The 23,082-nt window shown below is 44.4% G+C and overlaps 1 protein-coding gene and 1 pseudogene across 3 annotated transcripts in view; both read right to left on the bottom strand.

Annotated features, from left to right (window-relative positions):
* Positions 1-10,016, bottom strand: part of EVA1A (eva-1 homolog A, regulator of programmed cell death) — an 85,327-nt gene extending 75,311 nt beyond the window's left edge. For 2 of the 3 annotated variants that reach the window (XM_044925945.2, XM_045162239.1), the window contains exon 1: positions 9,514-9,817. The gene's annotated coding sequence lies outside the window, so the exon portion shown is untranslated. Of the gene's footprint in view, positions 1-9,513; positions 9,818-9,884 lie in introns of those variants that run through there. The other variant, XM_045162240.1, reaches the window with a different exon arrangement.
* Positions 10,017-17,909: 7,893 nt separating this feature from the next.
* LOC102394115 lies at positions 17,910-18,916 on the bottom strand (annotated as a pseudogene).
* Between the last annotated feature and the right edge of the window lie 4,166 nt (positions 18,917-23,082).

The following is a 23,082-nucleotide window of genomic DNA, read 5'->3' as shown; positions in this document are numbered from 1 at the left end:
CACTGATCCCCAGAGCAAAGAGCATCTAACTGCTTCTAAGTTCTCACAAGTCAGGCCTCAGATATCAGGCAAGGGAGAGGGAAAGGGGGAAAAACATAGAGGAAAGGGCTACTCCCACCCAGACAACAAGAACCCACACACCTGTACTTTCTTTTTTGAAAATTAGGTTTTCGAATTGGCTTTGATGATAATATGACCATCCTGACACTGTCTGGAGCAACGGTGAAGGGCTCAGAGTCCAGGGGCCTGGATCCAATGCCAGATCTGCCTTTTAGCTAACGGTGAGATTCTGATTCCTCCTCTAATATTGGCCTCAGAGGATAGTTACAAGCATCAACACAATGAAGGGATATAAAACCTTTAACACGGGTTCTGGCACCAACTCCCAGGTGCTCGTATTGCAACTGACCACTAGGAACCGCCTATGGGACCACTTTCCACGGAGAAAGAATGTTCCACAAAGAGACTTCCTTTCCCTTGGCCTCCATTCCCTGACCCCTGGCTAGACTGAGTCTTCCTCTGCATCTGTATTTTCTCTGTCACAGAACTACTCCACTGTGCTGTGCTGGTTTTCCTGTCAATCTCCCCATTCAGGGCATGAACATATTGAGGTTGAAGATGTGACTTTCATGCTAGTGCATTCGTTTACTGTTTATCACTCACTAAGTATCTCTTAGTATCACTCGCCCTCTGCAATGGCCCACACTCTATCTGTGGAGTGTACTTCTCTCTGATTCTGAATAAATCCACTTCTTACCTATCACTTTGTGTCTCACTGAATTCTTTCTGTGATGGTACTGTGGGTTTTGGCTGGGTTTGAGCCCCAGCACATGGGTTTGTCAGGCGAGTGTATGCTCCTTGGTTCTGTCTCCTTTGGAGTGGCGGACATTAAAGCCCTCAATTTCTCAAGAGGCAGGAGCGGTGGCTGCGCGGGCGCAGGAGGGCCTAGAGGAGCTATTTCACGTTCAAGGTCAGAAGGGGTGGTGGTGAGGAGATACCCCTGATCCAAGGTAGGGAGCAGCGGCTGCACTTTGCTGGAGCAGCCGTGAAGAGATACCCCACACAAAGGTAAGAGAAACCCAAGTAAGACGGTAGATGTTGCAAGAGGGCATCAGAGAGCAAACACACTGAAACCATACTCACAGAAAACTAGTCAATCTAATCACACTAGGACCACAGCCTTGTCTAACTCAATGAAACTAAGCCATGCCCGTGGGGCAACTCAAGACGGGCGGGTCATGGTGGAGAGATCTGACAGAATGTGGTCCACTAGAGAAGGGAATGGCAAACCACTTCAGTATTCTTGCCTTGAGAACCCCATGAACAGTATGAAAAGGCAAAATGATAGGATACTGAAAGAGGAACTCCCCAGGTCAGTAGGTGCCCAATATGCTACTGGAGATCAGTGGAGAAATAACTCCAGAAAGAATGAAGGGATGGAGCCAAAGCAAAAACAACACCCAGCTGTGGATGTGACTGGTGATAGAAGCAAGGTCCGATGCTGTAAAGAGCAATATTGCATAGGAACCTGGAATGTCAGGTCCATGAATCAAGGCAAATTGGAAGTGGTCAAACAGGAGATGGCAAGAATGAATGTCAACATTCTAGGAATCAGCCAACTGAAATGGACTGGAATGGGTGAATTTAACTCAGATGACCATTATATCTACTACTGCGGGCAGGAATCCCTCAGAAGAAATGGAGTAGCCATTATGGTCAACAAAAGAGTCCGAAATGCAGTACTTGGATGCAATCTCAAAAACGACAGAATGATCTCTGTTCGTTTCCAGGGCAAACAATTCAATATCACAGTAATCCAAGTCTATGCCCCAACCAGTAACGCTGAAGAAGCTGAAGTTGAACGGTTCTATAAAGACCTACAAGACCTTTTAGAACTAACACCCAAAAAAGATGTCCTTTTCATTATAGGGGACTGGAATGCAAAAGTAGGAGGTTGGGAGGCACCTGGAGTGACAGGCAAATTTGGCCTTGGAATACGGAATGAAGCAGGGCAAAGACTAATAGAGTTTTGCCAAGAAAATGCACTGGTCATAACAAACACCCTCTTCCAACAACACAAGAGAAGACTCTACACATGGACATCACCAGATGGTCAACACTGAAATCAGATTGATTATATTCTTTGCAGCCAAAGATGGAGAAGCTCTGTACAGTCAGCAAAAACAAGACCAGGAGCTGACTGTGGCTCAGACCATGAACTCCTTATTGCCAAATTCAGACTGAAATTGAAGAAAGTAGGGAAAACCACTAGACCATTCAGGTATGACCTAAATCAAATCCCTTATGATTATACAGTGGAAGTGAGAAATAGATGTAAGGGCCTAGATCTGATAGATAGAGTGCCTGATGAACTATGGAATGAGGTCCGTGACATTGTACAGGAGACAGGGATCAAGACCATTCCCATGGAAAAGATATGCAAAAAAGCAAAATGGCTGTCTGGGGAGGCCTTACAAATAGCTGTGAAAAGGAGAGAAGCAAAAAGCAAAGGAGAAAAGGAAAGATATAAACATCTGAATGCAGAGTTCCAAAGAATAGCAAGGAGAGATAAGAAAGCCTTCTTCAGCGATCAGTGCAAAGAAATAGAGGAAAACAACAGAATGGGAAAGACTAGAGATCTCTTCAAGAAAATCAGAGATACCAAAGGAACATTTCATGCAAAGATGGGCTTGATAAAGGACAGAAATGGTATGGACCTAACAGAAGCAGAAGATATTAAGAAGAGATGGCAAGAATACACAGAAGAACTGTACAAAAAAGATCTTCACGACCAAGATAAACACGATGGTGTGATCACTCACCTAGAGCCAGACATCCTGGAATGTGAAGTCAAGTGGGCCTTAGAAAGCATCACTATGAACAAAGCTAGTGGAGGTGATGGAATTCCAATTGAGCTATTCCAAATACTGAAAGATGATGCTGTGAAAGTGCTGCACTCAATATGCCAGCAAATTTGGAAAACTCAGCAGTGGCCACAGGACTGGAAAAGGTCAGTTTTCATTTCAATCCCAAAGAAAGGCAATGCCAAAGAATGCTCAAACTACAGCACAATTGCACTCACCTCACACGCTAGTAAAGTAATGCTCAAAATTCTCCAAGCCAGGCTTCAGCAATATGTGAACCGTGAACTTCCTGATGTTCAAGCTGGTTTTAGAAAAGGCAGAGGAACCAGAGATCAAATTGCCAACATCCGCTGGATCATGGAAAAAGCAAGAGAGTTTCAGAAAAACATCTATTTCTGCTTTATTGACTATGCCAAAGCCTTTGACTGTGTGGATCACAATAAACTGTGGAAAATTCTGAAAGAGATGGGAATACCAGACCACCTGATCTGCCTCTTGAGAAACTGGTATGCAGGTCAGGAAGCAACAGTTAGAATGGACATGGAACAACAGACTGGTTCCCAATAGGAAAAGGAGTACGTCAAGGCTGTATATTGTCACCCTGCTTATTTAACTTATATGCAGAGTACATCATGAGAAATGCTGGACTGGAAGAAACACAAGCTGGAATCAAGATTGCCGGGAGAAATATCAATCACCTCAGATATGCAGATGACACCACCCTTATGGCAGAAAGTGAAGAGGAACTCAAAAGCCTCTTGATGAAAGTGAAAGTGGAGAGTGAAAAAGTTGGCTTAAAGCTCAACATTCAGAAAACGAAGATCATGGCATCCGGTCCCATCACTTCATGGCAAATAGATGGGGAAACAGTGGAAACAGTGTCAGACTTTATTTTTCTGGGCTCCAAAATCACTGCAGATGGTGACTGCAGCCATGAAATTAAAAGACGCTTACTCCTTGGAAGGAAAGTTATGACCAACTTAGATAGCATATTGAAAAGCAGAGACATTACTTTGCCAACAAAGGTCCGTCTGGTCAAGGCTATGGTTTTTCCTATGGTCATGTATGGATGTGAGAGTTGGACTGTGAAGAAGGCTGAGCGCCGAAGAATTGATGCTTTTGAACTGTGGTGTTGGAGAAGACTCTTGAGAGTCCCTTGGACTGCAAGGAGATCCAATCAGTCCATTCTGAAGGAGATCAGCCCTGGGATTTCTTTGGAAGGAATGATGCTAAAGCTGAAACTCCAGTACTTTGGCCGCCTCATGCGAAGAGTTGACTCATTGGAAAAGACTCTGATGCTGGGAGGGATTGGGGGCAGGAGGAGAAGGGGACAACAGAGGATGAGATGGCTGGATGGCATCGCTGACTCGATGGACGTTGAGTCTGAGTGAACTCCGGGAGTTGGTGATGGACAGGGAGGCCTGGCGTGCTGCGATTCATGGGGTTACAAAGAGTGGGACACGACTGTGCGACTGATCTGATCTGATCTGAAGTATCTCTTACATGCTGTGGGGAAAGGCGTGTCACTAAGTGGTAAATAAACTAGTGAAATCTGAGAATGACCTATAGAAGCACTTATATCAGTTGTCCAATCAGCAAACATATGCACCTAGCCCCCGAGGTGTGTTTTGACAAAACACTTTTGGATCAAAGAAAAGGACTGCAACTGTGAACATGATTCCCAGCAAATGTGTCAGCCATGACAGTGGTCTGCTAGGTCACATGCTGGATTTTATAAAAAACAGACCTGATAGAGAGTGCCCTAGCTCTCTCTCTTGTCTCTCTCTCTCTTGCTTTCTTCCTCCCTAAGTCCAGAGAAACTTAGCAATTACTTATCAATTCAGACAGACTTTTGGCTTCTCTAAAGGTAATGTTCAAAAGTCCAGACTCAGGAAGAGGCATCTGCACAGTTTATTAGCCAGGGCTTTGAAGGAAAAACAAACAAACAAACCTACAACCACTGAGCACAACCTTGTGACTCTGGTTTCTTTGCTTACTGGACACATTGTCCCTCCCCCTGGGCTCTGGTTCCACTCCCACAGGAGGAAACAGAAGGGAGAGACACCATTCAAAGAGCTCAGCATACCTGAGCCCACTCCACGGTCTCCCAACATACAGAAACAGAAACTGCTGGAAAGTCAGAGCCATCTCCCAGACCCATCTCTTGTCCTCCAGTCACCACATACCTGTGCATCTGCCAGGCCCTTCTTTAGCTATGGACCAGGTACATACAGCTTTCTATCTGTCACACTCATGATTACCAGTCCCCACAAACCCAGCAAGCTCCTACTTGAGAGGGAGAAGAGGTTAAGAGGTACTACCTAAGATGGCAGCCAAGCTTGACATCAGAGGCCTGGAAACATAGTGCTGGGCCTGACATTCCCCTCCTGGGCTAGTTAATCTTCTAGATAAATGCCTCAGTGAAAATACAAGTGATGCTCCCAAAATCTTGAGCCTTTTACTCCAGTCATTAGCCCTTGAGGGAAATGTTTTTCAGATCAGCCATCTGGTGACCCAGGAAAGGGGATAATGCCAGAGGCATTACCACCAAAGGCAGTAAGAGTCCGGTCTGAAGTGCTACAAGGAATCTGAGTGGTCTGTAACACATTGATGGACAGGGAAGTTCTCACCCTGCTCCATCCTCAAAAGCAGCCTTACTAGAGTATTTCTGTGACCTCCTAACAAAACCTCAAAGCCTTGCACATACCAGGCAACCTCACTCCACTAAAGTCTGAGGGACAACCTGCCAAAACAAGCAAACTCAGGGGGACCACAACTGTCTGCGTCACCTGTGAAAGAAGCCAGAGTGCACAAATGTGCAGGTATTTGTATAAGACAGTCTGGCCTATACAGCAAGTGGCCAATGGACCAGCAAGGAAGGGGTACAGCTTTCAGCTTTCAAAGGCAGGGCTACATTCAGGGAAAAGGATCTCAAGTTAATAAAGTGATCAGCTGTAACCTAGTATCCAGGGTCACACATAACTCATATAAGTGGTCAGTGACAGGTTCCAAATGTGGTTCTCAAAAACTCTGTGCAAGTCATTCAATTATCTTAACAAGTTTTATCTTTAATATATAACACTTGGAGAAAAAGCATACTCTGAATCACCAAGTTTAGGCAGGAGATCCACCTAGTGCCATTCATCCATTCATCCCACATTCACTGATTGATTTAACACAATACTGATGTGCTATGCACAATGCAAAACACAAAATGCTTAGAAGCTGGAGTCAGGTAGCTCCTAACTCCTCCTCAGCACCTCCCACCTCCAGCAAGTGTGCTGATTCCACGGGCCCGTACTCAAAGAGTGAATGCTGTTCTGACCCTGACCTGGCTCACAAAAGGCTCCATTTAGCATCAAGTTCATTGGTGCTGACCTAGAACTGTGACAGGAGACTGACCCCAATGTCTTGTCCCTCTGAGACTGGGTTAGGGGCAAGATGGAGAGGAAAGGAACAGGAATTGTAAGAAGAAAGGCACAGTCTTAGATGACAAGGTGGAGCAGTTGAAAAACCCAATAGACTTTGGCTGTTATCAACGTACACAACAAATCCAGCTCATGTTTATATAGCACGTACTATATGTGGTTTAAGCCCTTTACCAGAATGTGTTTTACAGTCCAGATGTCTGGTGAATCCTGGCCTACATTAACTGTGCGACTTTGGGCAAACTGCTTAGCTTCCCGGGACACCATTTCTTTGCCTGGAAAATAGGGTAATACTAGTTGGACACGACTGAGCGACTTCACTTTCACTTTTCACTTTCATGCACTGGAGGAGGAAATGGCAACCCACTCCAGTGTTCTTGCTTGGAGAATCCCAGGGATGGGGGAGCCTGGTGGGCTGCCGTCTATGGGGTCGCACAGAGTCGGACACGACTGAAGCAACTTAGCAGCAGTAGCAGCAGCAGTACTAACTTAATAGGGTCCTCATAAAAATTAAATTAGTAAAAATATAAAATGCTAAAATTGAACCCTGTCCTGGCACTCAGTGCTAATATGAACAATTATTATCCCACTAGTTAATAACACTCATCTGCAGAGAAGGCAGACTATTTCTTCTTGTTAATAAGGTTTTGAGAGACTGAGTCAATGTCTCAAGGTCACAAAGTGGCAGAACTAGAATTTGAATGCAGGCAGCCTGATTCCAAAGCTTGCAAGTTTAACCACCTGCATGAGGACAGAACTGTGGTAGGTTCCAGGTACACCAGTCAGGGGATGAACAAGAGATCCCTATAAAGCACAGTAAACTCTACAAGAGAGATACATTAAAAGAAAAAATGGGAGAGGATGGCTGGGGATGGGGTAGCAGGGAGGGATAAAACCAAACCACCTGTAGGGGCTGAATTATGCTTCACCCACCACAGGACTTGAGATCTGGTCCCAAAGAATAACGAGGAATTTGCCAGCCATGGAGAAAGATGAATGTTCCAAAAAGTCAAGACCTAGAATACCAAAAGAATAGGAAGTTGGGTGGAATAGAAAGTGCATACAGGAAGTGTCATGAGATGAATTTGGGAAGGTAAATTGAGGCCAATGTGAACAGGCATGTAGGCCAATGTCTGAGGTTAGATTTTATTCTGTGAGACAGTGAATCTCAAATTTTAATATGCACAGGATCTACCTCGGTGCTCGTAAAACACGTGCAGATTCTCATCTCTTCTGTCATCTGGGGATGGAAGGACACTAACACTTCCATGTTAAGAGCCAAAAATGTTTCCAGACATTGCCAGATACCATTTGGGAGACAAAACCAAAACCCTGGTTGACAGTCTCTGTTTTAAATCCTCCCATCCCTACTTTCCAGACACAGAAAACTACAGAAAGGCCCCATGCAGGATTTAAATGCTAGTGGTCCCACTCTAGGGTTTAGGTTAGGCAACAAGCCTAACAGTCTTTTGGGGAGAGAGACTCAAGTCATTCTTCTGGGGAAGAATTACATATTTGATGACAGACTGGATGACAGGCAGAAGATACAAGAGTGAGGTTTCAAGTTGAAACTTCAGTGCTCTCCACTGAATTGTGAGGATAGTAGGTACTAAATAAATCATTTGGATTTGAATAGAATCAAGATGTATTTGCTCAAAAAGTAAAAAGCCTGGTCCCATGTAGTATGACCCAGGGATAGGTGTTGGTATTCTGCTCAACCTGGATAGAGGAACTCTTTCTAGGGCAGGATGTGGGGATGCTTGGTACAAACCAGCTGATTCCCAAATCCTGACTGGATCCCTTCCCATCTGCATAGCCTTGGCAGCATTACTCACCCTCTGTGCATCTCACTTTGCCCTTTTGTAAAATAGGGATAGGAGTCCCTACTCAGAGGCTTGATGTGAGAACTCAGGTAGTTAATAAGAGCCAAATGGCAAGCTAACACAAAATGGTTTCCTCCCCTCTCCTTCCAAATCAGCCTCCTTACCTCCACCCTCCACCCTCAAATCCCATATTCAGTGCTCATCCCTACCCCCACACCCCAATCCTTGGGAAACCCAGTCAGAACTGCAAGAAGCTGACTACACTTCTCTCCGTGAGCAGAGCATCCCCCCTAAGGATTTTGGGACACCAACTACCTTTTCACCCGCCCCCCCCATCCACTTTGATTTCAGGGGCCACCAAAAGCATGCAACAGACTAAGTTCCTGGAAAGGAGTCTGGTAAATGTCAGATATGCAGATGACACCTCCCTTACGGCAGAAAGCAAAGAGGAACTAAAGAGCCTCTTGATGAGGGTGACAGAGGAGAGTGAAAAAGCTGGCTTAAAACATTCATAAAACAAAGCTATGGTTTTTCCAGTAGTCATGTATGAATGTGAGAGTTGGACCATAAAGAAGGCTGAGCACGGAAGAAATGATGTTTTTGAACTGTGGTGTTGGAAAAGGCTCTTTTGGACTGCAAGGAGATCAAACCAGTCAATCCTAAAGGAAATCAACCCAGAATATTCATTGGAAGAACTGAGGCTGAAGCTCCAATACTTTGGCCACCTAATGGGAAGAGCCAACTCATTGGAAAAGACCCTGATGCTGGGAAACATTGAAGGCAGGAGAAGGGGACAACAGAGAACGAGATGGTCGGATGGCATCACTGACTTGGTGGACATGAGTTTGAGCAAGCTCTGGGAGATGGTGAAGGTCAGGGACAGGGAAGCCTGGCGTGCTGCAGTCCCCGGGGTCGCAAAGAGTCGGACACGACTGAGCCACTGAACAACAAAACGAGATCTACTAGAGCCAAGGAAATTTCGGACAGGGCTGCATCTGGCAGGTCCGAGGTCAAAGCCAGTCACTGTCGCCGGCTGGGAACTAAGCCCCTGGTCCCGGAGGCGGAGGAGAGAGGCGCAGAGATTAGGCAAGAACTCGCTCTCCGAAGCCAGGCTGCATAGGCAAGAAGCGGAGAGTTCTTGGATCCAGAAAAAGAAGCAGGGATGCGGGGTAGGAAGCAACAGGAAAGTGAGGAGAGAGAGAAAACATGCTCCCGTAAGCAAAGTTCCTTGGGGGTACCCAGGCTACAACACCTGGGCAGGGGGTCAGGAACAAAGCAGCCCTCTCAGGTCAGAAGTGCTCTACGTGTTTCCGAAGCAGGGGTGTTCAGGGCAGGCCACGGCCCTCTGGGGATGCCAGGCGCCCCTACACCCTGAGCGCGCTCAACCGCAACGCTTACCTTCGCCCGAGCAGCCAACGCGCACTTCCGGGGTCCTGGCTCCGGGTGCTGGGGGCGGAGCCGGGGGACCAGGAGCCGATCACTAAGAGGAGGACGCAACAAAGCTGTGGCCAAGGTTTGGGCTGGCACTGGCGATTCGGAAAGAAACCCCAGTGGAGACCTGTGGGCACGGGGTCCCGGCCTGGGCGATCACGGGCGGCCGTGGTAACCCCAGCAGACGCAGGAGGAGCACGATTCTGTGGGAGGAAAAGGTTGTCTCATTTCCTTCAGTCTGCCCCCTCCACTCCACCCACTTTGCTCTGGACCTGCCCTCCCTTCCCCTCCCCTTCCCCAAACCAGCTACCCGTAAGGGCGCTGGAAAGACCTGAAACCTGAATGGCTGCGGCTCGCGGCGCCTCCCTCCGCAGCAAGTTAGTTCAAGCTTCGAAACTCTTGCCTACTGCGCGCACTTCTAACAGTCCCCAGGGCCCTGAAAGGTTCTCCGTGGGCTGTCGCCACCCTGCCCCTGAGTTCTTCCCTTTTCCCCTGCTGGGAGGAAAGAAAAAGAAAGTGAAGGTCACTCAGTCGTGTCCGACTCTTTGCGACCCCATGAACTATACAGTCCATGGAACTCTCCAGGCCAGAATCCTGGAGTGGGTAACCTATCCCTTCCCCAGGGGATCTTCCTGACCTAGGAATCCAACCGGAGTCTCCTGCATTGCAAGAAGATTCTTTACCAACTGAGCTAATAGGGGCGCCGTTGCTGGGACCAGCCCAGATTTAAAAGCTGACCTCCAAGCTGCTTCCAGCATCCCATCCTCTCCTTCCTGTCCTCTCGCTTGCTTTGAGCTTTTTTTTTTTTTTTTTTTTTGCGGGTTGGGGGCGGGGGGGGGGGTCCTTTTTCTGATCTTAGTTCCCTTTGATATCCAACCTGTGCTCCCCGGCAGTGGAAGCCCAGAATCTGAATCACTGAACCACCAGGGACATACCTGAGCCCCTATTAAGCTACTTTCCCCCCGCCAATGATGATGTTTAAACCCTAATGCATAATCTCGAAAGAATGTTCATTTTGATGAGGAGAGTATTTGATATCTTTGTTTGGTTTTGCTCATTCAAATTTGGGATTTTCTTTCTTAAATTCAAGGACTGTTTTATTTAAGAGCCTGATAAGTGCTAAGCTGGGCTCTAGGAACTTAGAAAAGAACCAGTAGGGCATGTTGTTCCTGGACAATTGTAATATGTGTCTAGTGTAGATAGAGGCCCAGGGATTCTGTGGTCTCTTACAAGATAGGTCAAGTACTGGAAGAGCTTTCTACAGAGTAAAAAAGGCATACACAGAGCTAAGAAGGAATGGAAAACCCCCATCAGGAGGTGGTCTATCAGAGAACACAGCCAGGATTGGGAGTGACGGTAGATGAATGTGAAAGAGAATGGTGACCAGTCTACCAAGAAAGAATTAAGAACTTGTCAACTACAGATTGGCACTTGCCATGGGTGCTTGGGCTTCCCAGGTGGCACTAGTGCTAAAGAATCCACCTACCAATGCAGAAGACTCAAGAGATGCAGGTTCAGTTCCTGGGTTGGGAAGATCCCCTGGAGAAGAAAATGGCAACCTACTCCAGTATTTTTGCCTGGATAATCCCATGGACAGAGGAGCCTGGTGGACTACAGTCTTTGGGGGTCACAAAGAGTTGGACATGACTGACTAAGCACACACACACCAACACACATACATGCGTGCTTGCCATTTACCTCTACAAGGATTAAATCATTTGTTGCTGCTGACTTTCAACATCCCCTGAAGGAGTTCAGGGTGAGGAGCAGAAATGAGGCAATCTGTGCCCCAGGAAAACTGACAGGAAAGGTCTTCAGATAGTTAGATATTCTCAGGAGCTGATTTTTATGAGCCCAATTCTTGCATCTCCTCCTATCTAGAACACTAAAATCCTTCATGGTGACACTGTTCCTCAGGACTAGAGAAGGCTTCACAAGACTAATAGAAACCTTCTGGAAAAATAATGTGTTTGATTGACATATTCCCTGTTCACAAAAAAATCATATATACTGACCTTTCCTCCTCTGCCTCTTTGGAGCAGTTTCTCAGAGCTATGTGAGGTGCTGTCTCCTGACTGCAGTCCTCCTTTTACTGAAGATAAAACTTGCAACTCTCACATTGTGCCTTTAAGTTGACAAGCTACAGAGAACAGTGGGCTGGCATAGACAAGAACTAGTGACCAAGAGCTCATAGGGTACAGATGAGTGCGTGAAGTAAAGAGGCAATTTCCAGGCCTCTGGCTGGACAAACTGGTGACCAGTGGATGACCAGAATCCAGAGCACCTTCTGGGGATGTGATTTCAAGTGTGATCTGGGGACTGGCATTATTAACATGAACTGAGAGTTTGTTGCAAATGGGAACTTTGCAGCCCCATTTGACCTACTGAATCAGAATCTGAGTTTTAACAAGATCCCAGATAATTGCAATGTGCATTAGAATTTCAGAAGCACTGATCTCTAGACCACTGACTGTGTATAAGAGTGACTGGATATTAGACTGTGGAGCTTTTTAATTAGAAACACCTGGAGAGCTTTAAAAATCAATATGAGGCCCCCAGACCCCTGCTCCCACAAATGTTTATTTAGTTGGTCTGTGGTGGAGCTCCAAAATCAGTGTTTTAAAATGCTTTTCAGATGATCTAATACAGTCAGAGTTAAAAACCACTGTTCTAGACTTATTCAAATGCTACTTCATTTAACCTTGAAGGGCACCTCTTCAGAAAAAAAAGAACACCTATGTGTAAATGACAATGTAAAGACCAATTATCTCACCCTTGTACAGAGGCAACCGGTCTGCTGGAAAGGGCCCTTGTTTCCTAAACTAATTAGGGAATCAGATTCTAGCCTCAGATGGCCTCTGAAGTACTGTTCCAAACTTGGGGCCTCAGGCCTCTCAGGCTTCAGTTTCTTATCTGTAAAATACACAGATGACTAACTCTAGATTTCATACCTTGGCTTGAAAGGTGCCATGATCAGAGCTCTTTCTAACTTGCTAGATCTATCAGCAGGCAAATGGGAAAGTGATGTTCAGAGGTGGGTTTTCCTGATAAAACACTCTGTGTACAACTGCCATTCATAAGCACCAGAGATCAGAAAATTATGTACTGAGCAAGGGCAACACACATAAGTGATGCTCAGTAAATATGTACTAAATATATAAATAAATACATGAATAAATAAATATCATTCATAATGGTGGCATAGACTTTCCATGAATTGGCCCTAACCCAGAGCATATTCACTTGCTTCCTAATCTAGAGGAAGGACTCTGGAATTTGGAAGCCCTTTGACCCATAAACCTAGCTTAGGATTTAAAACTATTTCCTGGTGGCTCAGCAGTAAAGAATCCACTGGCCAATGCAGGAGATGCGGATTCAGTCCCTGGGTGGGGAAGATCCCCTGGAGAAAGAAGAAGCAACCCACTCCAATATTCTTGCCTGGGAAGTCCCATGGAAAGAGGAGCCTTGTGAACCAGTCCATGGGGTCGCAAAGAGTCAGACACAACTTAGCAACTAAAAAACAACAAAAATAAAACCTTTGTTAAATGTTTAGTACACACCAGGCATTGAGCTAAATGCTCTGCTTAGGATAACCTCATTTTGTTATAATGGAGAAGATACTGTTGAACTTCCACAGCCCAATTAGTTTCAGGAATAATAGATATAAAGGGATGAGGGCAGCCCCTAGGGCAGCATCCAGGGCAGCCCCTGCCTCTGGTTGTGCAACTGGGCATATATGGCCAGAGAGCCCTCTTGGGGGTCTTAGGGGTCACTCTCCAAAGAGCGTGCTTCCATAGAGACCAACCTGAGGGAAGGGGTTTGGAGTGCCTGCTCCAGAGCCCCATAGGAACCGATGCTCCCAGAAGCTATCTCAAGAGATCTCGGGACTGTATGGTTAAGCCTTGGAAAGGGACTCTTCAAAGTTTGCACCTGTTTGCACTTACTGTCTTGCTTACTTACCAAAGCCAAACCCTGCCACAGTTCTTTTCACATATATTTATCCTAACCCTTACAGCATCCTGACATGTTAAGTACTCTTGTTTTCATGTTTTATAAGTGAGAAAACTGAGATGTCATTAAATGAAGATTTGTTTGTCCCTGCAATCCAAGTTTCTCAAGTGGTACACTTGACCGCCATCATTGTTCACATGGATCACCACCCTTTTACCCCCACACCACCATTTTGATAGAAACAAGAGTTCTTATTTCAGATCCCATTCACTTGTCACAGTTATACTTCATCAAAACACTCTGTCCCCCTTTTTTCCATAAGTAAAATAAGTTGTCCTTGATTGCCTGTCTACCAAGACACTATGCATGGTTGGGGCTTCCTCTGTGGCTCAGCAGTTAAGAATCCACCTACAATGCAGGAGACATAACAGGTACAGGTTCAATCCCTGGGTCAGGAAGGTCTCCTAGAGGAGGGCATGGCAACCCACTCCAGTATTCTTGCCTGGAGAATTCCATGGACAGAGGAGCCTGGTAGGTTACAGTCCATAGGGTCGCAAAGAGTCAGACATGACTGAAGCGACTTAGCAAGCAAGCAAGCAATGCATGGCTTGATCCTCCATAACCTGAAATGAGGAGAGAGAAACTATAGACTGTGATGAGAAACCAAACATATTGGGGAGATTTATCCCAAGATGAGAGGGTTCAGTACATCATTAATAGCACAACTATCATAAAAGAGGGAATCTTCTATTTTCCATGTCTGTGCATGTGCGCTTAGTTGCTTCAGATGTGTCCAACTCTTTGTGACCCCATGGACTGTAGCTGATCAGGCTTCTCTGTCCATGGGATTCTCCAGGCAAGAATACTGGAGTGGGTTGTCATGCCCTCCTCCAGTGGATCTTCCCAATCCAGGGATCAAACCTGTGTCTCTTATGTCTCCTGCACGGGCAGGTGGGTTCTTTACCACTAGTGCCATCTGGCATTCTGTATAATTTAAGACTTTAGACTGAATGTGAGGAGGGGCTATTAAGTCCATATCCTAGACCATGGCAGATACTCAGTGGCTATCTTATGAAGCTACTCCCCTGGTTATGGGACTGCTGGACTGGCATTCAGGCTGAGTTAAACAGGAACACAATCTGGGGTTGAGAGCCATAGGATGAGCCAGGTAGGAACAGAAGCAGGAGGGAGTCCATATGCACAGACATGGCCTGTGGCTCCAGTTATAGGCAGGGGTGGGGAAGTAGAAGAGGAAAAGTGTTCATCCTGGGAAACCAGCATCTGAAGTAATGACTTCATGCATGGGTCCAGGCCCAGAGCTGTGAACTAAACTCTCATTGTAAGCACTCTTTCTGATGTGAGTGTCAAAAGCTTGGGCCTCCCTGCAGAGTATGCTAGGCTCCCAAGGTGCTGGTGGTAAGAGCAGGGCTCCACCATCCTGCACACTGGTGTCCTGGTTAGCAGCAGGACATCTTGACTCAGGAAGAGGTCCAGTCCCACGGGCTTCCCGGTGGCGCTAGTGGTAAAGAACACGCCTGCCAATGCAGGAGACGTAAGAAATGATGGTTCAAAGACAGTCTCTTTAACAAGTGGTGCTGGGAAAACTCATCAACCATTTGTAAAAGAATGAAACTAGAACACTTTCTAACACCATACACAAAGATAAACTCAAAATGGATTAAAGGTCTAAACGTAAGATCAGAAACTATAAAACTCCTAGAGGAGAACATAGGCAAAACACTCCGGAATAAACCACAGCAGGATCCTCTATGACCCACCTCCCAGAATATTGGAAATAAAAGCAAAAATAAACAAATGGGACCTAATTAAAATTAAAAGCTTCTGCACAATGAAGGAAACTATAAGCAAGGTGAAAAGACAGCCTTCAGAATGGGAGAAAATAATAGCAAATGAAGCAACTGACAAAGAATTAATCTCAAAAATATACAAGCAACTCCTGCAGCTCAATTCCAGAAAAGTAAATGACCCAATCAAAAAATGGGCCAAAGAACTAAACAGATATTTCTCCAAAAAAGACATACAGATGGCTAACAAACACATGAAAAGATGCTCAACATCACTCATTATCAGAGAAATGCAAATCAGAACCACAATGAGGTACCATTTCATGCTGGTCAGAATGGCTGTTATCCAAAAGTCTACAAGCAATAAATTCTGGAAAGGGTGTGGAGAAAAGGGAACCCTCTTACACTGTTGGTGGGAATGCAAACTAATACAGCCACTATGGATAACAATGTGGAGATTCCTTAAAAAACTGGAAATAGAACTGCCATATGACCCAGCAATCCCACTGCTGGGCATACGCACCAAGGAAACCAGAATTGAAAGAGACACGTGTACCCCAATGTTCATCGCAGCACTGTTTATAATAGCCAGGACATGGAAGCGACCTAGATGTCCATCAGTAGATGAATGGATTAGAAAGCTGTGGTACATATACATAATGGAATATTACTCAGCCATTAAAAAGAATGCATTTGAATCAGTTCTAATGAGGTGGATGAAACTGGAGCCTATGGCTTTTCCAGTGGTCATATATGTATGTAAGAGTTGTACTGTGAAGAAAGCTGAGCACCAAAGAATTGATGCTTTTGAACTGTGGTGTTGGAGAAGACTCTTGAGAGTCTCTTGGACTGCAAGGAGATCCAACCAGACCATTCTAAAGGAGATCAGCCCTGGGTTTTCTTTGGAAGGAATGCTGCTAAAGCTGAAACTCCAATACTTTGGCCACCTCATGTGAAGAGTTGACTCATTGGAAAAGACTCTGATGCTGAGAGGGATTGGGGGCAGGAGGAACAGGGGACGACAGAGGATGAGATGGCTGGATGGCATCACCGACTCGATGGACATGGGTTTGAGTGAACTCCGGGAGTTGGTGATGGACAGGGAGGCCTGGCATGCTGCAGTTCATGGGGTCACAAAGAGTCGGACATGACTGAGCGACTGAACTGAACTGAACTGATACAGTGTGAAGTAAGACAGAAAGAAAAACACCAATACAGTATACTAATGCATATATATGGAATTTAGAAAGATGGTAACGATAGCCCTGTATGCAAGACAGCAAAAGAGACACAGATGTATAGAACAGTCTTCTGGACTCTGGGAGAGAGGGCGAGGGTGGGATGTTTGGGAGAATGGCATTGAAACATGTAAATTATCATATGTGAAATGAATCGCCAGTCTAGGTTCGATGCATGATACAGGGTACTCGGGGCTGATGCACTGGGATGACCCAGAGGGATGGGATGGGGAGGGAGGTGGAAGGGGGGTTCAGGATGAGAAACACATGTACACCTGTGGTGGATTCATGTCAATGTATGGCAAAACCAATACAATATTGTAAAGTAATTAGCCTCCAATTAAAATAAATAAATTTATATTTAAAAAAAAAAGAAATGAGGATTCAATACCTGGGTTGGGAAGATCCTCAGGAGAAAGAAATGGTAACCCACTCCAGTACTCTTCCCTAGAGAATCCCAAGAATAGAGGAGCCTGGCAGGCTATAGTCCATAGGGTTTCAAAGAGTCAGATATGACTGAAATGACTTAACACAGTCCTCAGAGCCCTCTTTTTTTTTTTAACACAAAAGAGAAGTGGTTGTTTTAACCCTCAGTCAGTGGAGGCTGTAGCATTTCTTCAGCAACACTGTCATGATGCTAGGATTTAGTAGGAGATTCCAAGTCCACATCATTGTGGAGCCCTGTCAATCAACTTAAACAAGGACCCCAGACACATTTTTGCTGCTTCCACTTCCCAAACTCTCATCTGTGTTTGCATGACCACAATTTGATGATTTTACACAAAGCTCATTGTAGCAAACCTTTACTGATACTGGTTTTTGCCTCAAACAAAAATATGACCTCAAACTTTGGTTATTTCCATTTTACTGATGAGGAAATTAAGGCACAGCACCCAAAGGGGGACAATGAAACTAAGGTGAGACCTTCAGGCCCCTATGATTTTACCCCCAACTGATGTAGGTAAGATACTGCATTATGCTTGCCGTGAAATAGGTCCAGACATGTCCTCACTCAAAATCATCTGGCCTCTGTAGCCTATTTATTAGTGTGGTTCAATTTATCTGCCATTTCCTGGAGACTACCTGCCTTCACAAAGAATTTTCCTAGACACCAGAGGCATGTTACACTCACTCCTAACCTGGAGAATATTTTATTTTATTATTTATTTATTTTTGGGGGGTATAGGGTACTTTTACTGATGGTACAGGACAAGGCAGGGCTCCCTAAGCCCCTCTGCTTCCTCAGGGCCTTAGGGATGGAAACCGTGTGGAGGTCGGGAGATTCTTAGTGTGGTGGAGGATCAAGGTGGGGCAAGGACTCCTCAGCAGCTGAGGAACTCTCTGTTCCTCTCATGCTCCTGCTGGGGCTGGGGGTCCGGAGACCTTACTCCTTGGAGGCCATGTGGACCTTGAGGTCCACCACCCTGTTGCTGTAGTCAAATTCATTGTGGTAGCAGGAAATGAGCTTGACAAGTGGTCGTTGAGGACAATGCCAGCCCTAGCATTGAAGGTAGAAGAGTGAGTGTCGCTGTTGAAGTTGCAGGAGACAACCTGGTCCTCGGTGTAGCCTAGAATGCCCTTGAGGGGGGGCCCTCTGACGCCTGCTTCACCACCCTCTTGATCTTATCATACTTGGCAGGTTTCTCCAGGCGGCAGGTCAGATCCACAACAGACATGTTGGGGGTGGGGACGTGGAAGGCCATGCCAATGTAAGCTTCCGATTGAGCTCAGGGATGACCTTGCCCGTGGCCTTGCCAGTGCCAGCAGAAGCAGGGATGATGTTCTGGGCAGCCCCTCGGCCATCACGCCACAGCTTCCCAGGGAGGGCATCCATGGTCTTCTGGGTGGCAGTGATGGCATGGACGGTGGTCATGAGTCCCTCCATGATGCCGAAGTGGTCATGGATAACCTTGGCCAGGCGGGCCAAATAGTTGGTGGTACAGGAGGTGTTGCTGACTATCTTGAGGGTGTTGTTATACTTTGCATGGTTCACGCCCATCACAAACATGGGAGCATCGGCAGAAGGCGCAGAGATGATGACCTTCTTGGCGCCACTCTTCAAGTGAGCCCCAGCCTTCTCCACCCAGTGGACTCCACCATGTACTCAGCACCAGCATCACCCCACTTGATGTTGGCGGGATCTCGCTCCTGGAAGATGGTGACGGCCTTTCCATTGATGACGAGCTTCCCGTTCTCTGCCTTGGCTGTGCCGTGGAACTTGCTGTGGGTGGAATCATACTGGAACATGTAGACCATGTAGTGAAGGTCAATGAAGGGGTCATTGATGGTGATGGTGTCCACATTGCCAGAATTAAAAGCAGCCCTGGTGACCAGGCGCCCGATGCGGCCAAATCCATTCATTTCGACCTTCACCCTCTTGTCTCAGGGATGATGCTGGCACAGCACGGAAGTTGTGGCTATCTGTCGAATGGGCAGGAGCAGAGAGCTGGAGAATATTTTAAAATTTCAAGCTGGGCTCCAAACCAGTTGAATCAGAATCTCTAGGAGTAGAGCCCATTTTTTTAACCTCTGCAGGTAATTAAAATATACCGTCAGGATTAAGAAGCCCTTCTGTAGGAAAGGCAGAGACAAAGCCTAGATCCTAACAGATGCAGCAAACAGTAAGGTGCTCTGTTTAGTAATGGATGATCACCAGAAGCCATCAAGAAAAGGAAAATATAAAAATCTCTCTCTTGACTGAAGCACATTAAGATAACACCAAACTAACAAAAATCCCTGGACTTATCTCAGTCTTGAGAAGGTGAGGTCATCAACACATGCTGAAGAGTAGGAAATCTTGTTCTGTCCTAAGAAAGTACAAATGATTGAAATCAGAATTCCTGTCCTTTCTCTTATGACACTGCTATTTACAAGAACCATTCATACATCAAGCACTTATAATTTCAGAAGTAGTAAATGATCTCTAAGAGTCAGAGCAAGACAGTAACATAAACATGTAAAGGAAAGACAAAACTTTTGTTGTTCATGACTTTTGTTGTTCAGTCACTCAATCCTGTCCAACTCTTTGCAACCCCATGGACTGCTACACACCAGACTTCCCTGTTTTTCACCATCTCCCAGAGCTTGGTCAAACTCGTGTCCATTGCATCAATGATGCCATCCAACCATCTCGTCCCCTGTCATCCTCATGACCTTATGAGAGGCTAATGGATGTGCAGACAGACATCAATGTCTGTCAGTGGGGATTTTATATGACAGCAGTCACCATTAATGATGTCACATTAGGAAAATCAGGAAGCTGAGAATTTTTTAAAATGTTCTACCCTATAGTCTTTTCATATTTATTAATCTTAACAAAAGTAAGATTGTTTAAATAATCTTGTTTAATATTGAACATTGTTTAAAATGTTATTTAAAATATTACAGGATGCAAGACAATTTCTTTCTCTTTGTTTCTTGCTTCCTTTTTTTCTTCTTTTTTTAAAAATCCACCTTTTCACTTTTACCTTTACATTCCCTGGAAAACTAATAAAATTTCTGTTAAGGCCCATGGATAGTCATTAACCAGGTGACATTTTTTTTTTAATTTTATTTTATTTTTAAACTTTACATAACTGTATTAGTTTTGCCAAATATCAAAATGAATCCGCCACAGGTATACATGTGTTCCCCATCCTGAACCCTCCTCACTCCTCCCTCCCCATTCCATCCCTCTGGGTCGTCCCAGTGCACCAGCCCCAAGCATCCAGTATCGTGCATCGAACCTGGACTGGCAAGAATGGCATTGAAACATGTAAAATATCATGTATGAAACGAGTTGCCAGTCCAGGTGACATTTAAATTCAGCTCATAACTTCCCACTGAAACGATGCTAGTCATATGATAGATATTTATGTTGGTGCAAAAATAATTGTGGTTTTGCATTATTGAAATTTGCTGTTTGATATTGGGTTACATTCTTAAATAAATGTGGTTATATATCATTTTAATGTGCATTTCTCATTTTATGTTTTTTTGCTAGTGACTTATTACTTGCTTATTACTTATTACTTGCTGTTTATTTTACATTTATTTTAGATTAGGGAAATTATGTTAGACAAAAAAGCAAATTTGAGAGATTTTCTTACTTGAGTTCAAAATGGATCTTAAAGAAGCAGAGACGACTTGCAATATCAATGATACATTTGGCCCAGGAACTGCTAACAAACATACACTGTAGCGGTGGTTCAAGAAGTTTTCAAAGGAGACAAGAGCCTTGAAGATAAGGAGCATAGTGGCTGGCCATCGGAAGTTGACAATGAAGATTATTGAATCTGATCCTCTTATGAGAAATTCCCAAAGAACTCAATGTTGGCACTTCTGTGGTTGTTCAGCATTTGAAGCAAATTGGAAAGGTGAAAAATCTCAATAAGTGGGTACTTTATGAGCTGACTGAAAATTTTAAAAAATCATTTTGAAGTGTCATCTTCTCTTATTCTTTCTATGCAATGAGGACGAATCATTTCTCCATCAGATTATGACGTGCGATGAAAAGGGGATTTTATATGACAACTGGTGACAACCAGCTCAGTGGTTGGACTGAGAAGAAGCTCCAAAGCACTTCCCAAAGCCAAACTTGCACCAAAAAAAAGGCCACGGTCACTGTTTGGTGGTCTGCTGCCCGTTTGATCCACTACAGATTTCTGAATCCCAGCAAAACCATAACATCTGAGAAGTTTGCTCAGCAAATTGATGCAGTGCACTGAAAACTGCAATGCCTGCAGCCAACATGGGTCAACAGAGGGGCCCGATTCTCCTCATGACAACGCCCGGCCGCATGGCACACAACCAGCGCTTCAAAAGTTGAATGAATTGGGCTACAACGTTTTGCCTCATCTGGTATATTCACCTGACCTCTCACCAACCAACTACCAGTTCTTCAACATCTTGACACCTTTTTGCAAAGAAAACACTTCCACAACCAACAGCATGCAGAAAATGCTTTCCAAGAGTTCATCAAATCCCAAGGTATGGATTTTTATGCTACAGGAATAAACAAATTTATTTCTTATTGGCAAAAATGTGGTGATTGTAATAGCTCCTATTTTGTTTAATAAAGATGTATTTGAGCCTAGTTATAATGATTTAAAATTCATGGTCTGAAACAGCAATTACTTTATCACCAACCTTAATAGCATTTGTTGCTAATACCTCTTAGACACCAAAGGTTGAACAATGCAGCACCAAACACTTACAGCCAGACTTTTCATCAACTTTTTCACCTTTGATCACCAAATAAGTCAATATTGACAGTTATGCCCTCCCTAGTTTCCAGAGACAGATAACCAAATTAATGGTCCCTGGTTTTTTCTTCATTTTCAGAAAGTGAAGTTTTACCTATACCGAGAAATATAAGGGGATGCTGGATGCACTAGTCAAAAAAATTTCATAAAACTGAAAAGCAGAGAGAACTTAAGCCACACAGCTAAGTGTCAATCCCTGCAACCGGCCTCCCAGTGTTCTAATTATTTCCTCCATCTTTCTTAAAATGTCATGCACTTAAAATAGATGAAATAATGAGGAACAAGCAGCCACTAAGGATGTCTTTATTCTATTGCAAAGTGGAAGCTTATCTCTCATTGAGTTATTTCCCCATGGGCCCATTCAGAAGAGTAGAAATCTAAGTTCTCTTGGCTCAACCACCATATCTTGCTTGAGGTAACAGAGTAGAAATCAAAATATTTCTCTAGCCAGTTTATGCTGCCCAATACAATATTACTTCTGATTACTGGTGGGTTTTAAATCAAAACATATTCACCAGTGACACTATAAATATAGCTGAATATAAATTTTGCTTCTCTTTTATTCTATTTTCCATGGAGCGATTCTCATCCTTTGGCTGAGACCTTTACTTTTTCCATCGAAGCTAACAGGCTAAATAAGCATGAACAGAATTTTAATAAATCATTCATACAAAACATTCTCTTTCTAATGAATAGGAAGTCACTGTGCAACTGAGAGGTTTTAATTATAAGAAATGAGACAATGGAAACAGGAAACATGCCTAGTAAAATTTCTAATAGTTGTGCTTTAAGAAAGTGCGAGTTATACCTCTATCCACAACATATATGACCCTAAATGTTGTCTATAAGATAAATGTCTTTCTTATATTGAAAATGTCATTGACATTTCAATTTTGAGACATTCTGCTACACTTAATTTTAGTCCCACAATCTGTTTTTAAAAATGCACTTCATATGTAGCAAACTACTGAAAGTCACTTTTAGAGGAATAAGAAACAGTAGAGTTCAAAACAGTCCTTCAACATAATAATATAACTGAACTAAACTCTGAGCTCTATTTCAGTACTGCTTTACAAGACAGTCTGCAACTCTTCCATATTCCTCAAAGACTTGCATCCTGCAACTCTGTGAGAGGTGTGAGATTGAGAAATTGAGTGATTTGGTCTGAAAGATAAATAGGCAAACCCAGAACATATGACAGAACATACCAAATTATTCATTTCTTTGAAGAGTGTGCACTAACCAGAACAGATGGTTGAGGTGACCCTAAACTTCTCAAAACCCTACAGTGCATTCATT

The sequence above is a fragment of the Bubalus bubalis genome, chromosome 12 (assembly GCF_019923935.1).
Source record: "Bubalus bubalis isolate 160015118507 breed Murrah chromosome 12, NDDB_SH_1, whole genome shotgun sequence".
Lineage (NCBI taxonomy): Eukaryota > Metazoa > Chordata > Mammalia > Artiodactyla > Bovidae > Bubalus > Bubalus bubalis.
This window is presented reverse-complemented; position numbering and strand designations above follow the sequence as displayed.